The sequence below is a fragment of the Castor canadensis genome, chromosome 3 (genome assembly GCF_047511655.1).
Source record: "Castor canadensis chromosome 3, mCasCan1.hap1v2, whole genome shotgun sequence".
NCBI lineage: Eukaryota > Metazoa > Chordata > Mammalia > Rodentia > Castoridae > Castor > Castor canadensis.
Genome location: NC_133388.1, coordinates 70,505,463 through 70,530,655, shown reverse-complemented (window position 1 = coordinate 70,530,655; position 25,193 = coordinate 70,505,463). Strand labels below are relative to the sequence as shown.

Below are 25,193 nucleotides of genomic sequence, written 5' to 3'. Positions count from 1 at the left end.
AAAATTCTGGCGTTGTGGGCAGTTTGAATGCATCGGCTGAAAAAGTCTTGTGGCCACACAACAGTCAGGAAAGACGCCCTGAGGTATACCAAAGTCTCCCTCACAGCTCCAATATCAAGATATTATTTTATAAGCACCAGGGGTATAGGCTCTAAAATCCCCATCAGGGTCACTATCGGCTGTTTTGGGAAGGATGGAGGGCCTGGGATTTGACTCAAGGCTTCCTGCATGCAAATGCTTAAGCCACGCCTCCAGCTCATTTTGCTGTAGTTATTTGGAGATGGGGTTCTCGAACTATTTGCCTGGGATGGCCTTAAACCACCATCCTCTTGAGCTCAGTCTTCCAAATAGCTAGGATTACAGGAGTGAGCCACAGGCACGTTAGGGTAGAAAAATAGAGGAATCTAGAAATGTTGCTTGCCAGACTCCCTTCTAAATGGGTAATGTGTGTCGTGTTTACAGCCATACATATGAGAGCCTCAACTCATTAATGTTTTTTCCAGGATTCTTGGGCTCCAAGGCAAATGGATTTTATTTTTAGAGGGGGGGGGAATGGGGTTTGAACTCATGTGCTTTACCTCCTGAGTCACACCTCCAGTCGCATGGATTCTTGATCTTTATAGGATGAGAATCCTTAAAATGATTGAAAAGTGGAGGAGAAAGTCAAGAATTAAGGTCATTTCTCTTCCACAGACCCTCTATTTCTTTTCTCTGCTGTCCTGCTCACCCTCGCTCTGGTCTTCCAGCATCTCTTTATGCCTCTCTGCCTCAGATCAACTCCTGGGAAAGGGAAAGGGAAATGGAAAAGGAAAGGGAAAGGGAAAGGGAAAGGGAAAGGGAAAGGGAAAGGGAAGGAGGTAGCCGATAAACTACCTGCTCTGCGGAGGACAGGGGTTTGTGTGCCTCCAACCCTGGCTCAGGGTCACTGCATGTCTTAGCTCAGATTCCACCTCCAAGAGTGTCTCTTCCCCCTCCCCTGCACTGTTAAGGTGGGAGAGCCAACAGGATTGAATGTGATCTGGGACTAATGGGGCACTCATAGAAATTGACCGGGTCCTGTTGCACCTGATGGGTATTTTTTTCCTTTTTATTAATTTCCAATTTCATTTATTTTGTTGTGCTGGAGATTGAAGCCAAAGTCTCACACGTGCAAGGTGTGCACTGTACACTGATTTACCCCAGGACTTGGTGATCCAATATTCATTGAATTTTACTGCCACTTTCTCTACAGTAGGAGTGACAGAGTCACTCAGATGGTGAGAGTGCCTGACCCAGGCTGCAAAAAATAAAAAGAAATTTAAAAAGTCATATGACAAGACAGGAAGCCAGAGTTGGGTCCAGGGGTTAGGTTTATTTATTTATTTATTTATTTATTTATTTTTATAATAACTCAACTGTATATGTTTATTTTTTGAGGCAGTAGTTGGATTTAGGCTTAGGGCCTCATGCTTGCTAGGTAGGTACTCTACCACTTGGGCCACACCCCAACCCATAACTTATTATTATTATTTTTTTTGACAGTACTGGGGTTTGAACTCAGGGCCTTTACTTGAGCTACTCCACCAGCCCTATTTTTGTGATGGGGTTTTTGAGACAGACTCTTGTGAACTAATAGCCCAGTAGGCTTCAAACCTCGATCCTCCTGATCTCTGCCTCCTGAGTAGTGAGGATTACAGGCGTGAACCATCGGTGGTGCCTGGCTCTTTTTTTGTTTTTCGACAGGCTCTTCCTATGGAGCTCAAGCTGCTCTTAAACTCCTGATCCTCCTGCCTCCGCCTCCCTAGTGCTGGAATTAGGTGTGCACCACCACTCCTGGCTGAGGATCAGTTTTCTAGGCAAATGCTCTATGATTGAACTCTATTTCCTGTGCAAGGATCAGTTTTCTTGTCTATAAAATGAAACAGTGACAGAGTGCTTGCCTAGCATGTGTGAGATCCTGGGTTTGGTCCCAACTCTAGAACTAGAAAAACAAAGTACAATACAACAACAACACAAAAAACTGGAGGAGGGCAGTGATTTCCCCAGAGATATCAGGTCTCAGAGCTTGAGAGGACTTCTGCATAGTCCATGAGGAAAATGTCCTTCCCGCCTACTTGCCTCTGAGCTTTCTATAGGCTGCATGTAAGGAGAGCTGGGACCCAGTGTATGACGTGCTATTCTGTGAATGGCACGGAAGCACAAGCTGCGCAGTACAGCGCCTGCTGCACACGAGGGAGGCCCTGGGTTTCATCCCCAGTGCGCACGCACACGCATACACACACACACACACACACACACACACACACGTGTGCACACACACAAATCAATTTCTAAGAAATTTCTGCTGCTGTTCCTGGAATAGTGACACACAAGTGTAATCACAGCAGTGCAGAGGCTGATGCAGGTGGATCTTGAATTTGTGGCCAGCAGGGACTATGCTAGTGAGACCTTGTCACACAAAGACACACACACACACACACACACACACACACACACACACGAATAGAGAGAGAAAAGAAAGAAATTTCCAATATTTTAATAACATGTTTGATGGTTTTATGATATCTTGATACCTTTCTGGCTGGAGGAATACATATATATATACTTGAAAAGTTTCAATTTGCCAGGGGATATGTCTGTATTGTAACTGTGTTGCCATATTGTTGCTTTGAAAGTTTTTTTTTTTTTACAAGATTTACTTTGTTACTTTCTCTTTCCCTTTTCTTTTTCCTCTTTTTTGGCAGTGCTGGAGTTTGAACTCTGGACCTCACCAGGGGCACTCTACCTCTGGAGTCACTCCACCAGCCCTTTTTTTGTGTTGTGCATTTTCCAAATAGGGTTGAGGCGCTATCATCCTGATCTCTGCCTACCCAGTGGCTAGGATTACAGGCATGGTCACCGTAGCCCAGTTCCCTTTGTTCTCTTTATTTTATGACTACAAATAAAAAACCTCTGTAGAGGAGCAGAGTTCTGCGTGCTATTTAACCTCAGTTGATATTAATTCAAGTTAGTTTGTTATAAATTTATGTTGAAAATAGTAAGTCCCCTAGATAGTCATTAGGATCGTATAAGAAAAAATTATCCAAGAATAAATATATTTAAGTATTATAACACTATTCACAACTTTTTTTTTTTTTTTTTGTAGTACTGGAGTTTGAGCTCAGGGACTCACGCTTGCTAGACAGGCGCTCTGCAGCTTGAGCCACTCTGCCAGACCCCAGGGGCTGGTGGGGATTCCCGAGGTGGGGATTCCTCGGGGCTCTCCTGGGTTTCCCACAAGGGATGCCTGGCTCACCTGCGCCGGCCTGGACCGGGACCTCTGGTGTCCCGGAGGAGGAGGGAAAAACATTGACACAGAGGCGTGGACTATGCAGATTTGGCTTCCCGCAGAGTCCCCTGTCCATGTCACTTCGAGCCTCACGTCCCGCGTGGACGACAGCTCCACTGTACCGGAGTCCTGTCCTGAGCAGGGACTAGAGCACCAGAGGACGCGCGGGGGCGGAGGGCGCGTGTCGCGGTGACCGTGAGTGAGGAGTGGGGCGCCAGCGAGGGCGTGGGTGGCGCGGAGGGGACAACTCATACTTACCTGGCAGGGGAGATACCATGATCACGAAGGTGGTTTTCCCAGGGCGAGGCTTATCCATTGCACTCCGGATGTGCTGACCCCTGCGATTTCCCCAAATGTGGGAAACTCGACTGCATAATTTGTGGTAGTGGGGGACTGCGTTCGCGCTCTCCCCTGGTCTTACGGTAACAAGAATAGGTAGCGGTGGCGTCTCTTTGTTACTTGTGGGATAACCCAGTTCTAAGGTGTTTATGCTTCCATTACTGTGATACGGACATGAGTAGCTAGAGTTTTAGAAGTATAAATGATTTGGACGTAAGCTAAGAAGACAGTTATGTGGGCGTGAGCTTAGTAGTTCTGTTACCTAGGCTGGGGTGTGATGTTGAGTACGGTCGGTCGGGTGACTTAGAACAGCACTCCTGGTTTTTGCCACAAGGACCCGGGCAGGGCAGTCACCGACGAGCCAGGCACTCTGGGGAGAAAATAATACAGAAATCTGGAAGTCAATAATAAATGGGGTATGGCCATTGATCCTAGCGCAGGCTCGGAGGCTTGGAAGGTCTGCCAGGAGGAGGTGGAGTCCATAAAATCAATCCATCCCATAGGGATGCACACAAGTGCCCACCCCACTTTGCAACAGTAGGAGGGTGGTCTTTGTGAAGGAGTAGTGATGGTAGCGAAGGCCTAACTACTGGGCCCTCAAGAGCTGGGCACATGTACTTTTTCTGATGGACTTGGTTGTTGGGGCAAGACTGCCCCTGCCAACTGCAAAGGGCCTATGAGTGCTGGAAGGAGGGAATTTTCTGGTTTTGAGCATGACCCTGGGAAGAAATGAGAGACGGATATTTGGAGCCACCATCCTGATGTGGAACTTTGCTCCCGTGGTAATATTGCCATGTCACCATCGTAAATCCATGTGCTCAAGCCTCAGCTCAGCTCACGCTCACTAGGCATGTGTAGTGAAGACAAAACAAGCTGGGCACCGGTGGCTCACACCTGTAATCCTAGCTACTCAGAGGCAGAGATCTGGAGGAGCGCAGTTCAAAGGCAGCCCGGGCAAAATAGTTCTGCCAGACCTTATCTGGAAAAAGGGCTGGTGGAGAGGCTCAAGGTGTAGGCCCTGAGTTCAAATCCCAGAATTGGGGGGGGGGGCGGGGAAGAAAGACAAAAGCAGGGCACTGGTGACTCACATCAATCCTAGCAATTTAGGATGGCGATTGCATGGATGGAGGCCAATCCCAGCAGGGTGATCTGCAGACTCCATTTCAAAATATTAGCTGGGCCAGGTGGTGTGCCCTTGGCACCCTGAGCTATGCGTGAGGCTGCGAAAAGAAGGATCTCAGTTCCTGGTCAGCCAGCCTGGACAAAAACTGGGCGTGGTTGTTGCAGGAAGTTGTTAGCTGAGCTAGGAGACTCATAGGCCTTTCAGCCGCAAGCACCGCTTTATTGTGCCTGCACAGACTCAAGGACTCATGTCCAAAGGCTGAGCCCCAAGAACAAGGGAATCTCACCCTATACACCCTTGCAAGCAGGTTACAGAAGCAAAAAGCAAGGTCTAATCCATATATGATTATAGTTAATTTTATTAGCTACTTTATCCTAGTGCTACGTGACTTTCCTCGTGTTCAGATTTCACAGGGTTTCTCTCTCTGCTATGCCATCCCTGCCTCCCCTACTTTCTCAGGACTCAGGTCTAGGATGTTTTCTTTTGATCCTCCTCTCTGCTACATGGTGGAACACGCCTGTCATCCCAGTGACACGGAAGCTTAAAATAGGGTAGCGGTCTTGGCCCGTTGGGGCAAAAAGCAAGACCTTATCTTCAAAAGAACCAGAGCAAAAAGGTTGGAAGCGTGTCCTAGCAACTGGGGCCTCCACGTCCCCGTCTAGCAATCAGGAAACCCCTGAGTTTGACCGGGCCACACAGCAGCACCGTACCCACAAAAGGGAAAAGAGGGCTGGATGTGTGGCTCAGAGGTATGAGTGCCTGCCTAGCAAGTTCTGAGTTCAAACCCCAGGAACGCAAAAAATTAAAAAAGAGGGAGGAAGGACCAAGATTTTTTTTTGTTGCTGTTTGTTTTTGCAGTACCGGGGATTGAATTTAGGTGCTGTACCACGTGAGTCATTCCACTAGCCCTTTTTTGTCTTGGATATTTTTGAAATAGGGTCTCCCAAACTATTTGACCGCACTGCCTTTAGAACCTTCATCCTCCTTATTTCTGCCTCCAGAGCAGCTAGGATTCCAGGCATGAGTCACCAGCCCGACTAGGTTGTTAAGTTTTTAATTTTGTATTATTTATTTATTTATTTTCACTTCTGGGGTTTGAACTCAGGGCCTCACACTTGCTAGGCAGGCACTATAGCACTTGAGCCACTCCACCGGCCCTTTGTTTTTATTGTTATTATTATTATCAGTATTACTATTGGTGCTGGGGACTGAACCAGGGTCTGCTGATGCTCAGTACTCTGTACCACTGAGCTACACTTCCAGCCCCACTGCAGATTTCCTTAGGGCCTAAAGGTCCCTCTAGGAGATGGGAGCGTCATGGAAGGGATGTTGCTCTGTCTCCCTGGGAGTTTAGCTCAGGTGGCAGCCCCAAGTTGCAGCTACCAGCTTGTCTCAGTTTTAGTTTATTTCTTTATTTTTATTTTTTCCGTACTGGGGTTTGAACTCAGGGCCTACACCTTGAGCCACTCCACCAGCCCTTCTTCTGTGATGCGTTTTTCTGAGATAGGATCTGCAAGCTGTCCCGGGCTGGCTTCAAACTTGATCCTCCTGATCTCTTCCTCCTGAGTAGCTAGGATTAAGGCATGAGCCACCCGGTGGTGCCCTATGTTAATGCTTTTAAAATGAGCACATTTTATTTTTATTTACTTTCCCAAAAATTCTGGCGTTGTGGGCAGTTTGAATGCATCGGCTGAAAAAGTCTTGTGGCCACACAACAGTCAGGAAAGACGCCCTGAGGTATACCAAAGTCTCCCTCACAGCTCCAATATCAAGATATTATTTTATAAGCACCAGGGGTATAGGCTCTAAAATCCCCATCAGGGTCACTATCGGCTGTTTTGGGAAGGATGGAGGGCCTGGGATTTGACTCAAGGCTTCCTGCATGCAAATGCTTAAGCCACGCCTCCAGCTCATTTTGCTGTAGTTATTTGGAGATGGGGTTCTCGAACTATTTGCCTGGGATGGCCTTAAACCACCATCCTCTTGAGCTCAGTCTTCCAAATAGCTAGGATTACAGGAGTGAGCCACAGGCACGTTAGGGTAGAAAAATAGAGGAATCTAGAAATGTTGCTTGCCAGACTCCCTTCTAAATGGGTAATGTGTGTCGTGTTTACAGCCATACATATGAGAGCCTCAACTCATTAATGTTTTTTCCAGGATTCTTGGGCTCCAAGGCAAATGGATTTTATTTTTAGAGGGGGGGGGAATGGGGTTTGAACTCATGTGCTTTACCTCCTGAGTCACACCTCCAGTCGCATGGATTCTTGATCTTTATAGGATGAGAATCCTTAAAATGATTGAAAAGTGGAGGAGAAAGTCAAGAATTAAGGTCATTTCTCTTCCACAGACCCTCTATTTCTTTTCTCTGCTGTCCTGCTCACCCTCGCTCTGGTCTTCCAGCATCTCTTTATGCCTCTCTGCCTCAGATCAACTCCTGGGAAAGGGAAAGGGAAATGGAAAAGGAAAGGGAAAGGGAAAGGGAAAGGGAAAGGGAAAGGGAAAGGGAAGGAGGTAGCCGATAAACTACCTGCTCTGCGGAGGACAGGGGTTTGTGTGCCTCCAACCCTGGCTCAGGGTCACTGCATGTCTTAGCTCAGATTCCACCTCCAAGAGTGTCTCTTCCCCCTCCCCTGCACTGTTAAGGTGGGAGAGCCAACAGGATTGAATGTGATCTGGGACTAATGGGGCACTCATAGAAATTGACCGGGTCCTGTTGCACCTGATGGGTATTTTTTTCCTTTTTATTAATTTCCAATTTCATTTATTTTGTTGTGCTGGAGATTGAAGCCAAAGTCTCACACGTGCAAGGTGTGCACTGTACACTGATTTACCCCAGGACTTGGTGATCCAATATTCATTGAATTTTACTGCCACTTTCTCTACAGTAGGAGTGACAGAGTCACTCAGATGGTGAGAGTGCCTGACCCAGGCTGCAAAAAATAAAAAGAAATTTAAAAAGTCATATGACAAGACAGGAAGCCAGAGTTGGGTCCAGGGGTTAGGTTTATTTATTTATTTATTTATTTATTTATTTTTATAATAACTCAACTGTATATGTTTATTTTTTGAGGCAGTAGTTGGATTTAGGCTTAGGGCCTCATGCTTGCTAGGTAGGTACTCTACCACTTGGGCCACACCCCAACCCATAACTTATTATTATTATTTTTTTTGACAGTACTGGGGTTTGAACTCAGGGCCTTTACTTGAGCTACTCCACCAGCCCTATTTTTGTGATGGGGTTTTTGAGACAGACTCTTGTGAACTAATAGCCCAGTAGGCTTCAAACCTCGATCCTCCTGATCTCTGCCTCCTGAGTAGTGAGGATTACAGGCGTGAACCATCGGTGGTGCCTGGCTCTTTTTTTGTTTTTCGACAGGCTCTTCCTATGGAGCTCAAGCTGCTCTTAAACTCCTGATCCTCCTGCCTCCGCCTCCCTAGTGCTGGAATTAGGTGTGCACCACCACTCCTGGCTGAGGATCAGTTTTCTAGGCAAATGCTCTATGATTGAACTCTATTTCCTGTGCAAGGATCAGTTTTCTTGTCTATAAAATGAAACAGTGACAGAGTGCTTGCCTAGCATGTGTGAGATCCTGGGTTTGGTCCCAACTCTAGAACTAGAAAAACAAAGTACAATACAACAACAACACAAAAAACTGGAGGAGGGCAGTGATTTCCCCAGAGATATCAGGTCTCAGAGCTTGAGAGGACTTCTGCATAGTCCATGAGGAAAATGTCCTTCCCGCCTACTTGCCTCTGAGCTTTCTATAGGCTGCATGTAAGGAGAGCTGGGACCCAGTGTATGACGTGCTATTCTGTGAATGGCACGGAAGCACAAGCTGCGCAGTACAGCGCCTGCTGCACACGAGGGAGGCCCTGGGTTTCATCCCCAGTGCGCACGCACACGCATACACACACACACACACACACACACACACACGTGTGCACACACACAAATCAATTTCTAAGAAATTTCTGCTGCTGTTCCTGGAATAGTGACACACAAGTGTAATCACAGCAGTGCAGAGGCTGATGCAGGTGGATCTTGAATTTGTGGCCAGCAGGGACTATGCTAGTGAGACCTTGTCACACAAAGACACACACACACACACACACACACACACACACACACACGAATAGAGAGAGAAAAGAAAGAAATTTCCAATATTTTAATAACATGTTTGATGGTTTTATGATATCTTGATACCTTTCTGGCTGGAGGAATACATATATATATACTTGAAAAGTTTCAATTTGCCAGGGGATATGTCTGTATTGTAACTGTGTTGCCATATTGTTGCTTTGAAAGTTTTTTTTTTTTTACAAGATTTACTTTGTTACTTTCTCTTTCCCTTTTCTTTTTCCTCTTTTTTGGCAGTGCTGGAGTTTGAACTCTGGACCTCACCAGGGGCACTCTACCTCTGGAGTCACTCCACCAGCCCTTTTTTTGTGTTGTGCATTTTCCAAATAGGGTTGAGGCGCTATCATCCTGATCTCTGCCTACCCAGTGGCTAGGATTACAGGCATGGTCACCGTAGCCCAGTTCCCTTTGTTCTCTTTATTTTATGACTACAAATAAAAAACCTCTGTAGAGGAGCAGAGTTCTGCGTGCTATTTAACCTCAGTTGATATTAATTCAAGTTAGTTTGTTATAAATTTATGTTGAAAATAGTAAGTCCCCTAGATAGTCATTAGGATCGTATAAGAAAAAATTATCCAAGAATAAATATATTTAAGTATTATAACACTATTCACAACTTTTTTTTTTTTTTTTTGTAGTACTGGAGTTTGAGCTCAGGGACTCACGCTTGCTAGACAGGCGCTCTGCAGCTTGAGCCACTCTGCCAGACCCCAGGGGCTGGTGGGGATTCCCGAGGTGGGGATTCCTCGGGGCTCTCCTGGGTTTCCCACAAGGGATGCCTGGCTCACCTGCGCCGGCCTGGACCGGGACCTCTGGTGTCCCGGAGGAGGAGGGAAAAACATTGACACAGAGGCGTGGACTATGCAGATTTGGCTTCCCGCAGAGTCCCCTGTCCATGTCACTTCGAGCCTCACGTCCCGCGTGGACGACAGCTCCACTGTACCGGAGTCCTGTCCTGAGCAGGGACTAGAGCACCAGAGGACGCGCGGGGGCGGAGGGCGCGTGTCGCGGTGACCGTGAGTGAGGAGTGGGGCGCCAGCGAGGGCGTGGGTGGCGCGGAGGGGACAACTCATACTTACCTGGCAGGGGAGATACCATGATCACGAAGGTGGTTTTCCCAGGGCGAGGCTTATCCATTGCACTCCGGATGTGCTGACCCCTGCGATTTCCCCAAATGTGGGAAACTCGACTGCATAATTTGTGGTAGTGGGGGACTGCGTTCGCGCTCTCCCCTGGTCTTACGGTAACAAGAATAGGTAGCGGTGGCGTCTCTTTGTTACTTGTGGGATAACCCAGTTCTAAGGTGTTTATGCTTCCATTACTGTGATACGGACATGAGTAGCTAGAGTTTTAGAAGTATAAATGATTTGGACGTAAGCTAAGAAGACAGTTATGTGGGCGTGAGCTTAGTAGTTCTGTTACCTAGGCTGGGGTGTGATGTTGAGTACGGTCGGTCGGGTGACTTAGAACAGCACTCCTGGTTTTTGCCACAAGGACCCGGGCAGGGCAGTCACCGACGAGCCAGGCACTCTGGGGAGAAAATAATACAGAAATCTGGAAGTCAATAATAAATGGGGTATGGCCATTGATCCTAGCGCAGGCTCGGAGGCTTGGAAGGTCTGCCAGGAGGAGGTGGAGTCCATAAAATCAATCCATCCCATAGGGATGCACACAAGTGCCCACCCCACTTTGCAACAGTAGGAGGGTGGTCTTTGTGAAGGAGTAGTGATGGTAGCGAAGGCCTAACTACTGGGCCCTCAAGAGCTGGGCACATGTACTTTTTCTGATGGACTTGGTTGTTGGGGCAAGACTGCCCCTGCCAACTGCAAAGGGCCTATGAGTGCTGGAAGGAGGGAATTTTCTGGTTTTGAGCATGACCCTGGGAAGAAATGAGAGACGGATATTTGGAGCCACCATCCTGATGTGGAACTTTGCTCCCGTGGTAATATTGCCATGTCACCATCGTAAATCCATGTGCTCAAGCCTCAGCTCAGCTCACGCTCACTAGGCATGTGTAGTGAAGACAAAACAAGCTGGGCACCGGTGGCTCACACCTGTAATCCTAGCTACTCAGAGGCAGAGATCTGGAGGAGCGCAGTTCAAAGGCAGCCCGGGCAAAATAGTTCTGCCAGACCTTATCTGGAAAAAGGGCTGGTGGAGAGGCTCAAGGTGTAGGCCCTGAGTTCAAATCCCAGAATTGGGGGGGGGGGCGGGGAAGAAAGACAAAAGCAGGGCACTGGTGACTCACATCAATCCTAGCAATTTAGGATGGCGATTGCATGGATGGAGGCCAATCCCAGCAGGGTGATCTGCAGACTCCATTTCAAAATATTAGCTGGGCTAGGTGGTGTGCCCTTGGCACCCTGAGCTATGCGTGAGGCTGCGAAAAGAAGGATCTCAGTTCCTGGTCAGCCAGCCTGGACAAAAACTGGGCGTGGTTGTTGCAGGAAGTTGTTAGCTGAGCTAGGAGACTCATAGGCCTTTCAGCCGCAAGCACCGCTTTATTGTGCCTGCACAGACTCAAGGACTCATGTCCAAAGGCTGAGCCCCAAGAACAAGGGAATCTCACCCTATACACCCTTGCAAGCAGGTTACAGAAGCAAAAAGCAAGGTCTAATCCATATATGATTATAGTTAATTTTATTAGCTACTTTATCCTAGTGCTACGTGACTTTCCTCGTGTTCAGATTTCACAGGGTTTCTCTCTCTGCTATGCCATCCCTGCCTCCCCTACTTTCTCAGGACTCAGGTCTAGGATGTTTTCTTTTGATCCTCCTCTCTGCTACATGGTGGAACACGCCTGTCATCCCAGTGACACGGAAGCTTAAAATAGGGTAGCGGTCTTGGCCCGTTGGGGCAAAAAGCAAGACCTTATCTTCAAAAGAACCAGAGCAAAAAGGTTGGAAGCGTGTCCTAGCAACTGGGGCCTCCACGTCCCCGTCTAGCAATCAGGAAACCCCTGAGTTTGACCGGGCCACACAGCAGCACCGTACCCACAAAAGGGAAAAGAGGGCTGGATGTGTGGCTCAGAGGTATGAGTGCCTGCCTAGCAAGTTCTGAGTTCAAACTCAAAACAAAAAATTAAAAAAGAGGGAGGAAGGACCAAGATTTTTTTTTGTTGCTGTTTGTTTTTGCAGTACCGGGGATTGAATTTAGGTGCTGTACCACGTGAGTCATTCCACTAGCCCTTTTTTGTCTTGGATATTTTTGAAATAGGGTCTCCCAAACTATTTGACCGCACTGCCTTTAGAACCTTCATCCTCCTTATTTCTGCCTCCAGAGCAGCTAGGATTCCAGGCATGAGTCACCAGCCCGACTAGGTTGTTAAGTTTTTAATTTTGTATTATTTATTTATTTATTTTCACTTCTGGGGTTTGAACTCAGGGCCTCACACTTGCTAGGCAGGCACTATAGCACTTGAGCCACTCCACCGGCCCTTTGTTTTTATTGTTATTATTATTATCAGTATTACTATTGGTGCTGGGGACTGAACCAGGGTCTGCTGATGCTCAGTACTCTGTACCACTGAGCTACACTTCCAGCCCCACTGCAGATTTCCTTAGGGCCTAAAGGTCCCTCTAGGAGATGGGAGCATCATGGAAGGGATGTTGCTCTGTCTCCCTGGGAGTTTAGCTCAGGTGGCAGCCCCAAGTTGCAGCTACCAGCTTGTCTCAGTTTTAGTTTATTTCTTTATTTTTATTTTTTCCGTACTGGGGTTTGAACTCAGGGCCTACACCTTGAGCCACTCCACCAGCCCTTCTTCTGTGATGCGTTTTTCTGAGATAGGATCTGCAAGCTGTCCCGGGCTGGCTTCAAACTTGATCCTCCTGATCTCTTCCTCCTGAGTAGCTAGGATTAAGGCATGAGCCACCCGGTGGTGCCCTATGTTAATGCTTTTAAAATGAGCACATTTTATTTTTATTTACTTTCCCAAAAATTCTGGCGTTGTGGGCAGTTTGAATGCATCGGCTGAAAAAGTCTTGTGGCCACACAACAGTCAGGAAAGACGCCCTGAGGTATACCAAAGTCTCCCTCACAGCTCCAATATCAAGATATTATTTTATAAGCACCAGGGGTATAGGCTCTAAAATCCCCATCAGGGTCACTATCGGCTGTTTTGGGAAGGATGGAGGGCCTGGGATTTGACTCAAGGCTTCCTGCATGCAAATGCTTAAGCCACGCCTCCAGCTCATTTTGCTGTAGTTATTTGGAGATGGGGTTCTCGAACTATTTGCCTGGGATGGCCTTAAACCACCATCCTCTTGAGCTCAGTCTTCCAAATAGCTAGGATTACAGGAGTGAGCCACAGGCACGTTAGGGTAGAAAAATAGAGGAATCTAGAAATGTTGCTTGCCAGACTCCCTTCTAAATGGGTAATGTGTGTCGTGTTTACAGCCATACATATGAGAGCCTCAACTCATTAATGTTTTTTCCAGGATTCTTGGGCTCCAAGGCAAATGGATTTTATTTTTAGAGGGGGGGGGGAATGGGGTTTGAACTCATGTGCTTTACCTCCTGAGTCACACCTCCAGTCGCATGGATTCTTGATCTTTATAGGATGAGAATCCTTAAAATGATTGAAAAGTGGAGGAGAAAGTCAAGAATTAAGGTCATTTCTCTTCCACAGACCCTCTATTTCTTTTCTCTGCTGTCCTGCTCACCCTCGCTCTGGTCTTCCAGCATCTCTTTATGCCTCTCTGCCTCAGATCAACTCCTGGGAAAGGGAAAGGGAAATGGAAAAGGAAAGGGAAAGGGAAAGGGAAAGGGAAAGGGAAAGGGAAAGGGAAGGAGGTAGCCGATAAACTACCTGCTCTGCGGAGGACAGGGGTTTGTGTGCCTCCAACCCTGGCTCAGGGTCACTGCATGTCTTAGCTCAGATTCCACCTCCAAGAGTGTCTCTTCCCCCTCCCCTGCACTGTTAAGGTGGGAGAGCCAACAGGATTGAATGTGATCTGGGACTAATGGGGCACTCATAGAAATTGACCGGGTCCTGTTGCACCTGATGGGTATTTTTTTCCTTTTTATTAATTTCCAATTTCATTTATTTTGTTGTGCTGGAGATTGAAGCCAAAGTCTCACACGTGCAAGGTGTGCACTGTACACTGATTTACCCCAGGACTTGGTGATCCAATATTCATTGAATTTTACTGCCACTTTCTCTACAGTAGGAGTGACAGAGTCACTCAGATGGTGAGAGTGCCTGACCCAGGCTGCAAAAAATAAAAAGAAATTTAAAAAGTCATATGACAAGACAGGAAGCCAGAGTTGGGTCCAGGGGTTAGGTTTATTTATTTATTTATTTATTTATTTATTTTTATAATAACTCAACTGTATATGTTTATTTTTTGAGGCAGTAGTTGGATTTAGGCTTAGGGCCTCATGCTTGCTAGGTAGGTACTCTACCACTTGGGCCACACCCCAACCCATAACTTATTATTATTATTTTTTTTGACAGTACTGGGGTTTGAACTCAGGGCCTTTACTTGAGCTACTCCACCAGCCCTATTTTTGTGATGGGGTTTTTGAGACAGACTCTTGTGAACTAATAGCCCAGTAGGCTTCAAACCTCGATCCTCCTGATCTCTGCCTCCTGAGTAGTGAGGATTACAGGCGTGAACCATCGGTGGTGCCTGGCTCTTTTTTTGTTTTTCGACAGGCTCTTCCTATGGAGCTCAAGCTGCTCTTAAACTCCTGATCCTCCTGCCTCCGCCTCCCTAGTGCTGGAATTAGGTGTGCACCACCACTCCTGGCTGAGGATCAGTTTTCTAGGCAAATGCTCTATGATTGAACTCTATTTCCTGTGCAAGGATCAGTTTTCTTGTCTATAAAATGAAACAGTGACAGAGTGCTTGCCTAGCATGTGTGAGATCCTGGGTTTGGTCCCAACTCTAGAACTAGAAAAACAAAGTACAATACAACAACAACACAAAAAACTGGAGGAGGGCAGTGATTTCCCCAGAGATATCAGGTCTCAGAGCTTGAGAGGACTTCTGCATAGTCCATGAGGAAAATGTCCTTCCCGCCTACTTGCCTCTGAGCTTTCTATAGGCTGCATGTAAGGAGAGCTGGGACCCAGTGTATGACGTGCTATTCTGTGAATGGCACGGAAGCACAAGCTGCGCAGTACAGCACCTGCTGCACACGAGGGAGGCCCTGGGTTTCATCCCCAGTGCGCACGCACACGCATACACATACACACACACACACACACACACACACACACACACTTGTGCACACACACAAATCAATTTCTAAGAAATTTCTGCTGCTGTTCCTGGAATAGTGACACACAAGTGTAATCACAGCAGTGCAGAGGCTGATGCAGGTGGATCTTGAATTTGTGGCCAGCAGGGACTATGCTAGTGAGACCTTGTCACACAAAGACACACACACACACACACACACACACACACACGAATAGAGAGAGAAAAGAAAGAAATTTCCAATATTTTAATAACATGTTTGATGGTTTTATGATATCTTGATACCTTTCTGGCTGGAGGAATACATATATATATATACTTGAAAAGTTTCAATTTGCCAGGGGATATGTCTGTATTGTAACTGTGTTGCCATATTGTTGCTTTGAAAGTTTTTTTTTTTTTTACAAGATTTACTTTGTTACTTTCTCTTTCCCTTTTCTTTTTCCTCTTTTTTGGCAGTGCTGGAGTTTGAACTCTGGACCTCACCAGGGGCACTCTACCTCTGGAGTCACTCCACCAGCCCTTTTTTTGTGTTGTGCATTTTCCAAATAGGGTTGAGGCGCTATCATCCTGATCTCTGCCTACCCAGTGGCTAGGATTACAGGCATGGTCACCGTAGCCCAGTTCCCTTTGTTCTCTTTATTTTATGACTACAAATAAAAAACCTCTGTAGAGGAGCAGAGTTCTGCGTGCTATTTAACCTCAGTTGATATTAATTCAAGTTAGTTTGTTATAAATTTATGTTGAAAATAGTAAGTCCCCTAGATAGTCATTAGGATCGTATAAGAAAAAATTATCCAAGAATAAATATATTTAAGTATTATAACACTATTCACAACTTTTTTTTTTTTTTTTTTTTTGTAGTACTGGAGTTTGAGCTCAGGGACTCACGCTTGCTAGACAGGCGCTCTGCAGCTTGAGCCACTCTGCCAGACCCCAGGGGCTGGTGGGGATTCCCGAGGTGGGGATTCCTCGGGGCTCTCCTGGGTTTCCCACAAGGGATGCCTGGCTCACCTGCGCCGGCCGGGACCGGGACCTCTGGTGTCCCGGAGGAGGAGGGAAAAACATTGACACAGAGGCGTGGACTATGCAGATTTGGCTTCCCGCAGAGTCCCCTGTCCATGTCACTTCGAGCCTCACGTCCCGCGTGGACGACAGCTCCACTGTACCGGAGTCCTGTCCTGAGCAGGGACTAGAGCACCAGAGGACGCGCGGGGGCGGAGGGCGCGTGTCGCGGTGACCGTGAGTGAGGAGTGGGGCGCCAGCGAGGGCGTGGGTGGCGCGGAGGGGACAACTCATACTTACCTGGCAGGGGAGATACCATGATCACGAAGGTGGTTTTCCCAGGGCGAGGCTTATCCATTGCACTCCGGATGTGCTGACCCCTGCGATTTCCCCAAATGTGGGAAACTCGACTGCATAATTTGTGGTAGTGGGGGACTGCGTTCGCGCTCTCCCCTGGTCTTACGGTAACAAGAATAGGTAGCGGTGGCGTCTCTTTGTTACTTGTGGGATAACCCAGTTCTAAGGTGTTTATGCTTCCATTACTGTGATACGGACATGAGTAGCTAGAGTTTTAGAAGTATAAATGATTTGGACGTAAGCTAAGAAGACAGTTATGTGGGCGTGAGCTTAGTAGTTCTGTTACCTAGGCTGGGGTGTGATGTTGAGTACGGTCGGTCGGGTGACTTAGAACAGCACTCCTGGTTTTTGCCACAAGGACCCGGGCAGGGCAGTCACCGACGAGCCAGGCACTCTGGGGAGAAAATAATACAGAAATCTGGAAGTCAATAATAAATGGGGTATGGCCATTGATCCTAGCGCAGGCTCGGAGGCTTGGAAGGTCTGCCAGGAGGAGGTGGAGTCCATAAAATCAATCCATCCCATAGGGATGCACACAAGTGCCCACCCCACTTTGCAACAGTAGGAGGGTGGTCTTTGTGAAGGAGTAGTGATGGTAGCGAAGGCCTAACTACTGGGCCCTCAAGAGCTGGGCACATGTACTTTTTCTGATGGACTTGGTTGTTGGGGCAAGACTGCCCCTGCCAACTGCAAAGGGCCTATGAGTGCTGGAAGGAGGGAATTTTCTGGTTTTGAGCATGACCCTGGGAAGAAATGAGAGACGGATATTTGGAGCCACCATCCTGATGTGGAACTTTGCTCCCGTGGTAATATTGCCATGTCACCATCGTAAATCCATGTGCTCAAGCCTCAGCTCAGCTCACGCTCACTAGGCATGTGTAGTGAAGACAAAACAAGCTGGGCACCGGTGGCTCACACCTGTAATCCTAGCTACTCAGAGGCAGAGATCTGGAGGAGCGCAGTTCAAAGGCAGCCCGGGCAAAATAGTTCTGCCAGACCTTATCTGGAAAAAGGGCTGGTGGAGAGGCTCAAGGTGTAGGCCCTGAGTTCAAATCCCAGAATTGGGGGGGGGGGGCGGGGAAGAAAGACAAAAGCAGGGCACTGGTGACTCACATCAATCCTAGCAATTTAGGATGGCGATTGCATGGATGGAGGCCAATCCCAGCAGGGTGATCTGCAGACTCCATTTCAAAATATTAGCTGGGCCAGGTGGTGTGCCCTTGGCACCCTGAGCTATGCGTGAGGCTGCGAAAAGAAGGATCTCAGTTCCTGGTCAGCCAGCCTGGACAAAAACTGGGCGTGGTTGTTGCAGGAAGTTGTTGCAAGCACCGCTTTATTGTGCCTGCACAGACTCAAGGACTCATGTCCAAAGGCTGAGCCCCAAGAACAAGGGAATCTCACCCTATACACCCTTGCAAGCAGGTTACAGAAGCAAAAAGCAAGGTCTAATCCATATATGATTATAGTTAATTTTATTAGCTACTTTATCCTAGTGCTACGTGACTTTCCTCGTGTTCAGATTTCACAGGGTTTCTCTCTCTGCTATGCCATCCCTGCCTCCCCTACTTTCTCAGGACTCAGGTCTAGGATGTTTTCTTTTGATCCTCCTCTCTGCTACATGGTGGAACACGCCTGTCATCCCAGTGACACGGAAGCTTAAAATAGGGTAGCGGTCTTGGCCCGTTGGGGCAAAAAGCAAGACCTTATCTTCAAAAGAACCAGAGCAAAAAGGTTGGAAGCGTGTCCTAGCAACTGGGGCCTCCACGTCCCCGTCTAGCAATCAGGAAACCCCTGAGTTTGACCGGGCCACACAGCAGCACCGTACCCACAAAAGGGAAAAGAGGGCTGGATGTGTGGCTCAGAGGTATGAGTGCCTGCCTAGCAAGTTCTGAGTTCAAACTCAAAACAAAAAATTAAAAAAGAGGGAGGAAGGACCAAGATTTTTTTTTGTTGCTGTTTGTTTTTGCAGTACCGGGGATTGAATTTAGGTGCTGTACCACGTGAGTCATTCCACTAGCCCTTTTTTGTCTTGGATATTTTTGAAATAGGGTCTCCCAAACTATTTGACCGCACTGCCTTTAGAACCTTCATCCTCCTTATTTCTGCCTCCAGAGCAGCTAGGATTCCAGGCATGAGTCACCAGCCCGACTAGGTTGTTAAGTTTTTAATTTTGTATTATTTATTTATTTATTTTCACTTCTGGGGTTTGAACTCAGGGCCTCACACTTGCTAGGCAGGCACTATAGCACTTGAGCCACTCCACCGGCCCTTTGTTTTTATTGTTATTATTATTATCAGTATTACTATTGGTGCTGGGGACTGAACCAGGGTCTGCTGATGCTCAGTACTCTGTACCACTGAGCTACACTTCCAGCCCCACTGCAGATTTCCTTAGGGCCTAAAGGTCCCTCTAGGAGATGGGAGCATCATGGAAGGGATGTTGCTCTGTCTCCCTGGGAGTTTAGCTCAGGTGGCAGCCCCAAGTTGCAGCTACCAGCTTGTCTCAGTTTTAGTTTATTTCTTTATTTTTATTTTTTCCGTACTGGGGTTTGAACTCAGGGCCTACACCTTGAGCCACTCCACCAGCCCTTCTTCTGTGATGCGTTTTTCTGAGATAGGATCTGCAAGCTGTCCCGGGCTGGCTTCAAACTTGATCCTCCTGATCTCTTCCTCCTGAGTAGCTAGGATTAAGGCATGAGCCACCCGGTGGTGCCCTATGTTAATGCTTTTAAAATGAGCACATTTTATTTTTATTTACTTTCCCAAAAATTCTGGCGTTGTGGGCAGTTTGAATGCATCGGCTGAAAAAGTCTTGTGGCCACACAACAGTCAGGAAAGACGCCCTGAGGTATACCAAAGTCTCCCTCACAGCTCCAATATCAAGATATTATTTTATAAGCACCAGGGGTATAGGCTCTAAAATCCCCATCAGGGTCACTATCGGCTGTTTTGGGAAGGATGGAGGGCCTGGGATTTGACTCAAGGCTTCCTGCATGCAAATGCTTAAGCCACGCCTCCAGCTCATTTTGCTGTAGTTATTTGGAGATGGGGTTCTCGAACTATTTGCCTGGGATGGCCTTAAACCACCATCCTCTTGAGCTCAGTCTTCCAAATAGCTAGGATTACAGGAGTGAGCCACAGGCACGTTAGGGTAGAAAAATAGAGGAATCTAGAAATGTTGCTTGCCAGACTCCCTTCTAAATGGGTAATGTGTGTCGTGTTTACAGCCATACATATGAGAGCCTCAACTCATTAATGTTTTTTCCAGGATTCTTGGGCTCCAAGGCAAATGGATTTTATTTTTAGAAGGGGGGGGAATGGGGTTTGAACTCATGTGCTTTACCTCCTGAGTCACACCTCCAGTCGCATGGATTCTTGATCTTTATAGGATGAGAATCCTTAAAATGATTGAAAAGTGGAGGAGAAAGTCAAGAATTAAGGTCATTTCTCTTCCACAGACCCTCTATTTCTTTTCTCTGCTGTCCTGCTCACCCTCGCTCTGGTCTTCCAGCATCTCTTTATGCCTCTCTGCCTCAGATCAACTCCTGGGAAAGGGAAAGGGAAATGGAAAAGGAAAGGGAAAGGGAAAGGGAAAGGGAAAGGGAAAGGGAAAGGGAAAGGGAAGGAGGTAGCCGATAAACTACCTGCTCTGCGGAGGACAGGGGTTTGTGTGCCTCCAACCCTGGCTCAGGGTCACTGCATGTCTTAGCTCAGATTCCACCTCCAAGAGTGTCTCTTCCCCCTCCCCTGCACTGTTAAGGTGGGAGAGCCAACAGGATTGAATGTGATCTGGGACTAATGGGGCACTCATAGAAATTGACCGGGTCCTGTTGCACCTGATGGGTATTTTTTTCCTTTTTATTAATTTCCAATTTCATTTATTTTGTTGTGCTGGAGATTGAAGCCAAAGTCTCACACGTGCAAGGTGTGCACTGTACACTGATTTACCCCAGGACTTGGTGATCCAATATTCATTGAATTTTACTGCCACTTTCTCTACAGTAGGAGTGACAGAGTCACTCAAATGGTGAGAGTGCCTGACCCAGGCTGCAAAAAATAAAAAGAAATTTAAAAAGAGAGATTATCGCTCAAAGTCGTGTGGGTAGCATTTCTAACTTCCTGTTTTTCTCTGCTCAAAACTGATGGTGAAAAAGGCAGAAAGAAAGAAAGAAAAAGAATAAAACAGTGACCCTGTTGAATTTTAGAGTCCGTTTCCCTCAGGTTTACTCAATAATCTTTGCTTCTTGTTTTTTGTTTTGGTGAGACCTGCAGGACCTGCAGGACCTGCGGCACCTCAGATCTATTTTGCTCTGGCTAGTTTGAAGGTTTTTTCTTTTTTTATTGTACCGGGGCTTGAACTCAGGGTCTTCCTTGAGCCACTCCACCAGACCTATGTTTGTGATGGGATTTTTCGAGATAGGATCTCAGAAACAATTTGCCTGAGCTGGTTTCTGTTGATTCTCCTCATCTCTGCCTCCTGAGTAGCTAGGATTACAGGTATGAGCCCCCAGCGCCCGGCTTGTTTCTTGTTTTTGTCCTTCTAGTGGCCTTGGGGTTTGAACTCAGGACTTCACACTTGCCAGGCACACTCTCACAGCGTGAGTTCCTTTGCCAGGTCTGCGCTTGCCCACAATAAAACAGAAATAGAAAGGAATTAAAAGCCTGTTGCTGCCCCAACTTAAGCCACTCCAACAACCCTATATGACATGCAGCATTTTTGAAACAGGGCGTCAGAAGCTGTTTATCTCAATGTAAGACTATACATGAAATTAAGATTTCTCCAACTACAAAGATTAGCAAATACCACTGTTTTTTCACTGTAAGATCAGGGGAGAGCGCGAACGCAGTCCCCCACTACCACAAATTATGCAGTCGAGTTTCCCACATTTGGGGAAATCGCAGGGGTCAGCACATCCGGAGTGCAATGGATAAGCCTCGCCCTGGGAAAACCACCTTCGTGATCATGGTATCTCCCCTGCCAGGTAAGTATGAGTTGTCCCCTCCGCGCCACCCACGCCCTCGCTGGCGCCCCACTCCTCACTCACGGTCACCGCGACACGCGCCCTCCGCCCCCGCGCGCCCCCTGGTGCTCCTGTCGCCACTAAGGACAGGACCCCGGTACCGTGGAGCTGTCGTCCACGCGGGACGTTAGGTCCGAAATGACAGGGACCGGCGGCCTCTGAGCGACGCCATATCTGCATATTCCACGCCTCTGTGCCGACGTCCCCTCCCCGACACCCGCCTACTAAGGGACAGGCAGGCGATCTGGGGTCCCGAGTCCGTCCGGCGAAGGTGCGCGCGGTGTCGGCTCTGGGAACGGAGGGGACCCCCGAGGGGACCGGGCCTCGCGACCCCCGCCAACGCCTGCGGGACCCCACGGGGCCGGGGCCGCATGCGGTCCGCGCCGCTGTCCCCTTCCTTTACGCAGAGAGACTTTCAGCCCCTGCTGCTCTCGCCAGTCCCACGGAACTCGTCCTCGCGGGACACGGTGACAGAGTCCCCTCTTCCCCTCCTTCAGCTCTGAGTACTGAGAGCTCCACGACCACCCGAACGGGAAGTCGTTTTTCCGTGACATCGTTCTCCGCACTCCTGTGGGAAATTACTTCCACGCCTCAGGCGCTCCACTTGGAAAACCTAAAGGGGAAAAATCCAGATTCTGTCCTGAAGAGAGTCCGGGACCAGGCTCAGACTTCGGGCACTGTGCGAATCGTGCTGTGGTTGAGTTCGTACCGCTGGAAACAGCGACTTAAAACACCTGAAAGTTCTAAGTGTCCTGTTGTGGGTCATGTCAACCACGCCGTCTGCCATAATCTCTTGATCTGTCCCCATCTCCACTGTGCGCAGACAGTGGATCCCACAAGGTCTCTGTCAGTAAACTGGGAACTTGTGCATCTTTACTAATCCTCCCATGACAGATGGAGTCACATTACCCTCTCCTTAGTGACTCTGATCAATCGGACCGATAGAGGGTGACAGAAGCGATGTCCGGGAACTTCTGAGGAAGTCTTGCATCCTCACTGGGTCTTAGGGAAAGTCTTGAAGAAGGCTGACTGCTATGACGCGGCCACGTCTGGGGCAGCCCAGGCCTCGCGCACGCGCACGAAGACGCCTGCAGAGTTCTGTCCCGTGCTGAGACCACTCATCCGGGAACAGAGTAGTCCCTGCCAGGACTGCCGATCTGTGGTCCTCTTAAACGGCCACGTGTCACAGCCTTCGGCTCTCAAGATGCTGCTTTGCTCTGTACTTTCTTCTGCTCCGCGTCCACAGCGCACAGGGCCTCAAGCAGCCGCCCGGAGATGGCAGCCTCAGCCCCAGAGCTTACTTTTGATGTTGCAGGTCCTACGTCCACTGCCAACTCCTTAAAAGCTAAGCCTTGGTTTTAGGTGCGTGGGAATGGGCTTCTAATAGACCCAAGTTTTACAGAGCCTAATGAACGTGGACATACCTTCCTCCCCTGCACGGAGGGGAAAATTGCCTAGGCACGGTTCCCAGGAAAGGAGAAAAAAATAGGTTCCCAACAAACCATCTCCTTCATATCACTGTTACTCTTAGGAATATTGCAAGGGCGGAAAAGGCGATGATCTCCTTCTGCCCATCCATCATAAAGGGTTATGACCCCATCGCCATGACAAATACAGGATTTCCAAGAGAATGTGTAGGAGAGGACAGGGTAGTGGTATGTGACCCATCTCGTGACGACAGAGCCCCTGGCACCATTCATTAACCTGCTTTTCAGTTTATCCCTGCCTGTGATCACTTTCATCAGCAATTTCAAGGTGGTCCTGGTCAGCTCCTCTTACTTGTTTCTGACTCTTGTATAGTACTGACCAGTAAGATACAGGTTGCCACAGAAGGCTTCTACAGGGAAGTAAAAAGGCCAACCCTGTTAGAAGATGGGCTTAGAGCAGAAATGCAGCAGCCAATTTGCTACCAGGGTGGAGATTACAGCCAACACGGTAGAGCAGGGAGGTGCTAGATGAGTAAGTTCCTCACAGTGCTGTCATGACCTTCTGGGTAAGAAAAATTAAGTCCTGTGTAAGCACCTCAGTTTGAGTTACCTGTAGTCAAGAGTATACTGTACCTAAATCTCATTTGATTTTTATTTGGAAGTACTGGGGTTTGAAGTCACGATCTCACATTTGCTAGGCAGGCTACCACTTGGGCTACTCCACCATCCAAAGTTCTCAAGTTCTATATTGCTCACTGTTTCAATGGGAAGGTGGGTACTAGTGGTCAAGTTCCAGCATCTTATCTACCCAGAAACATTACAAAGTTAATACTCAAGTAGATTTTCACTCCATTTTAAATCCTGTCCTTTTCTCCCACAGTTTCTTTTTAACTCCTATCTCTCCACACACCCTTTTGGTAGTACTGGCGTTTGAACTCAGGACCTTGTTTTCTAGGCAGGTGCTCTACCACTTGAGCCATTCTGCCTGTCCTATGTTGGATAGTTTCCAGATAGGGTCTTGGGAATTATCTGCCTGGGGCTGGCAGTCTTCCTGATCTCAGCCTCCTGAGTAGCTAGGATTACGGGCATGAGCCACGGGCGCCTAGCTTCCCTTTTTACTCATTTTACTTTCTGCATCATGCCCTACTTCAGGAAGATCGGCTTGAGCTCAACTTCTGCATTTTTTTTTGGTTGTTGCTGTTCTTTTTTCAACTTCTACATATATATATATATATATATATATATATTTTTTTTTTTTTTTTTTTTTTGTGGTACATAGGTTTGAACTCAGGACTTTGTGCTTGCTAGGCAGATGCTCTACTGCTTGAGCCAGTCACCTTCTGATTTTCCTAACTGCAACAGACATCTACCTCACCAAGCTTTTCAGCTTCACTGGCCAAACAAGCCAACTGCTCTGCAGCTGCTTTACCCAGAGCCTCCTTCTCACCCAGGATATAAACCTCTCCCCAAATGTCCAGGCCTTATCTGGGCACTGGTGGCTCACACCTGTAAGCCTAGCTACTCAGGAGGCAGAGATCAGGATTGCAGTTTGAAGCCAGCCTGGGCAAATAGTTCACGAAAATACCCTATCACTAAAAGGAGTGGTGGAATGGCTCAAGGGAAGTCCCTGCCCCAGTAATGCAAAAACAAAAATAAAAAATGTCCAGGCCTTTCTCTCTGCCCACATTGCTTTCTTTCCTTCTGTCCCCCAGGGCGTAAACCATTACCTGAAGGAGGTCCTATTCTATCTTGGAACACTAAATGCATACAGTAATTGTCCACCTAGCACCCTTTCTTTCTTCCTGTTTCAACTTTGTCTCCCAGGTACCAGATGATCCATAAATGTTAAAGGAACACCTCAACTCAGCAGCAGCGAATCCAGGGTTGCAGTAGCAATGAGCCATAGAATAAATGTTCCCATTGTCTCTGGGGTGCAAAAGAATCTTTCCTTAGTATGCCATTGACAGAGTAATAAACCCTCTTTACTTGCAGGCTTTGCTGGTGAGATAGGCCTTGCTAAAGCACTGCCAACCTGGGATGTATGTTAGAAATTCCCTCAACTCCCACACATTCTACTATGTCCTGCTGCTGCTGTTCTACCTCTATCCCCACCACCAGCACCCTCAACACATAAACCAGGGGCTGAATGATACATCTACTCCACCTCCTTCCCCACGGAGGCCACCTGGGTGAAAACAGAATGATCAGTGGGTAACTGAAACATCATTCTGCCCTGTGCTTACTATTTCTTTCATTTACATAGCACCTTCACA

At 47.7% G+C, this 25,193-nt stretch overlaps 4 non-coding genes across 4 annotated transcripts; 3 read left to right on the top strand and 1 right to left on the bottom strand.

The window, feature by feature from the left end:
• The first annotated feature begins 3,557 nt into the window (after window positions 1-3,557).
• LOC141421882 (U1 spliceosomal RNA) lies at window positions 3,558-3,721 on the top strand. Its single transcript, XR_012446572.1, has one exon. It is a non-coding gene; the product is annotated as a U1 spliceosomal RNA (small nuclear RNA).
• Window positions 3,722-9,978: 6,257 nt separating this feature from the next.
• LOC141421881 (U1 spliceosomal RNA) lies at window positions 9,979-10,142 on the top strand. Its single transcript, XR_012446571.1, has one exon. It is a non-coding gene; the product is annotated as a U1 spliceosomal RNA (small nuclear RNA).
• Window positions 10,143-16,407: 6,265 nt separating this feature from the next.
• LOC141421880 (U1 spliceosomal RNA) lies at window positions 16,408-16,571 on the top strand. The gene has a single exon (XR_012446570.1). It is a non-coding gene; the product is annotated as a U1 spliceosomal RNA (small nuclear RNA).
• Window positions 16,572-21,298: 4,727 nt separating this feature from the next.
• LOC141421879 (U1 spliceosomal RNA) lies at window positions 21,299-21,462 on the bottom strand. The gene has a single exon (XR_012446569.1). It is a non-coding gene; the product is annotated as a U1 spliceosomal RNA (small nuclear RNA).
• Between the last annotated feature and the right edge of the window lie 3,731 nt (window positions 21,463-25,193).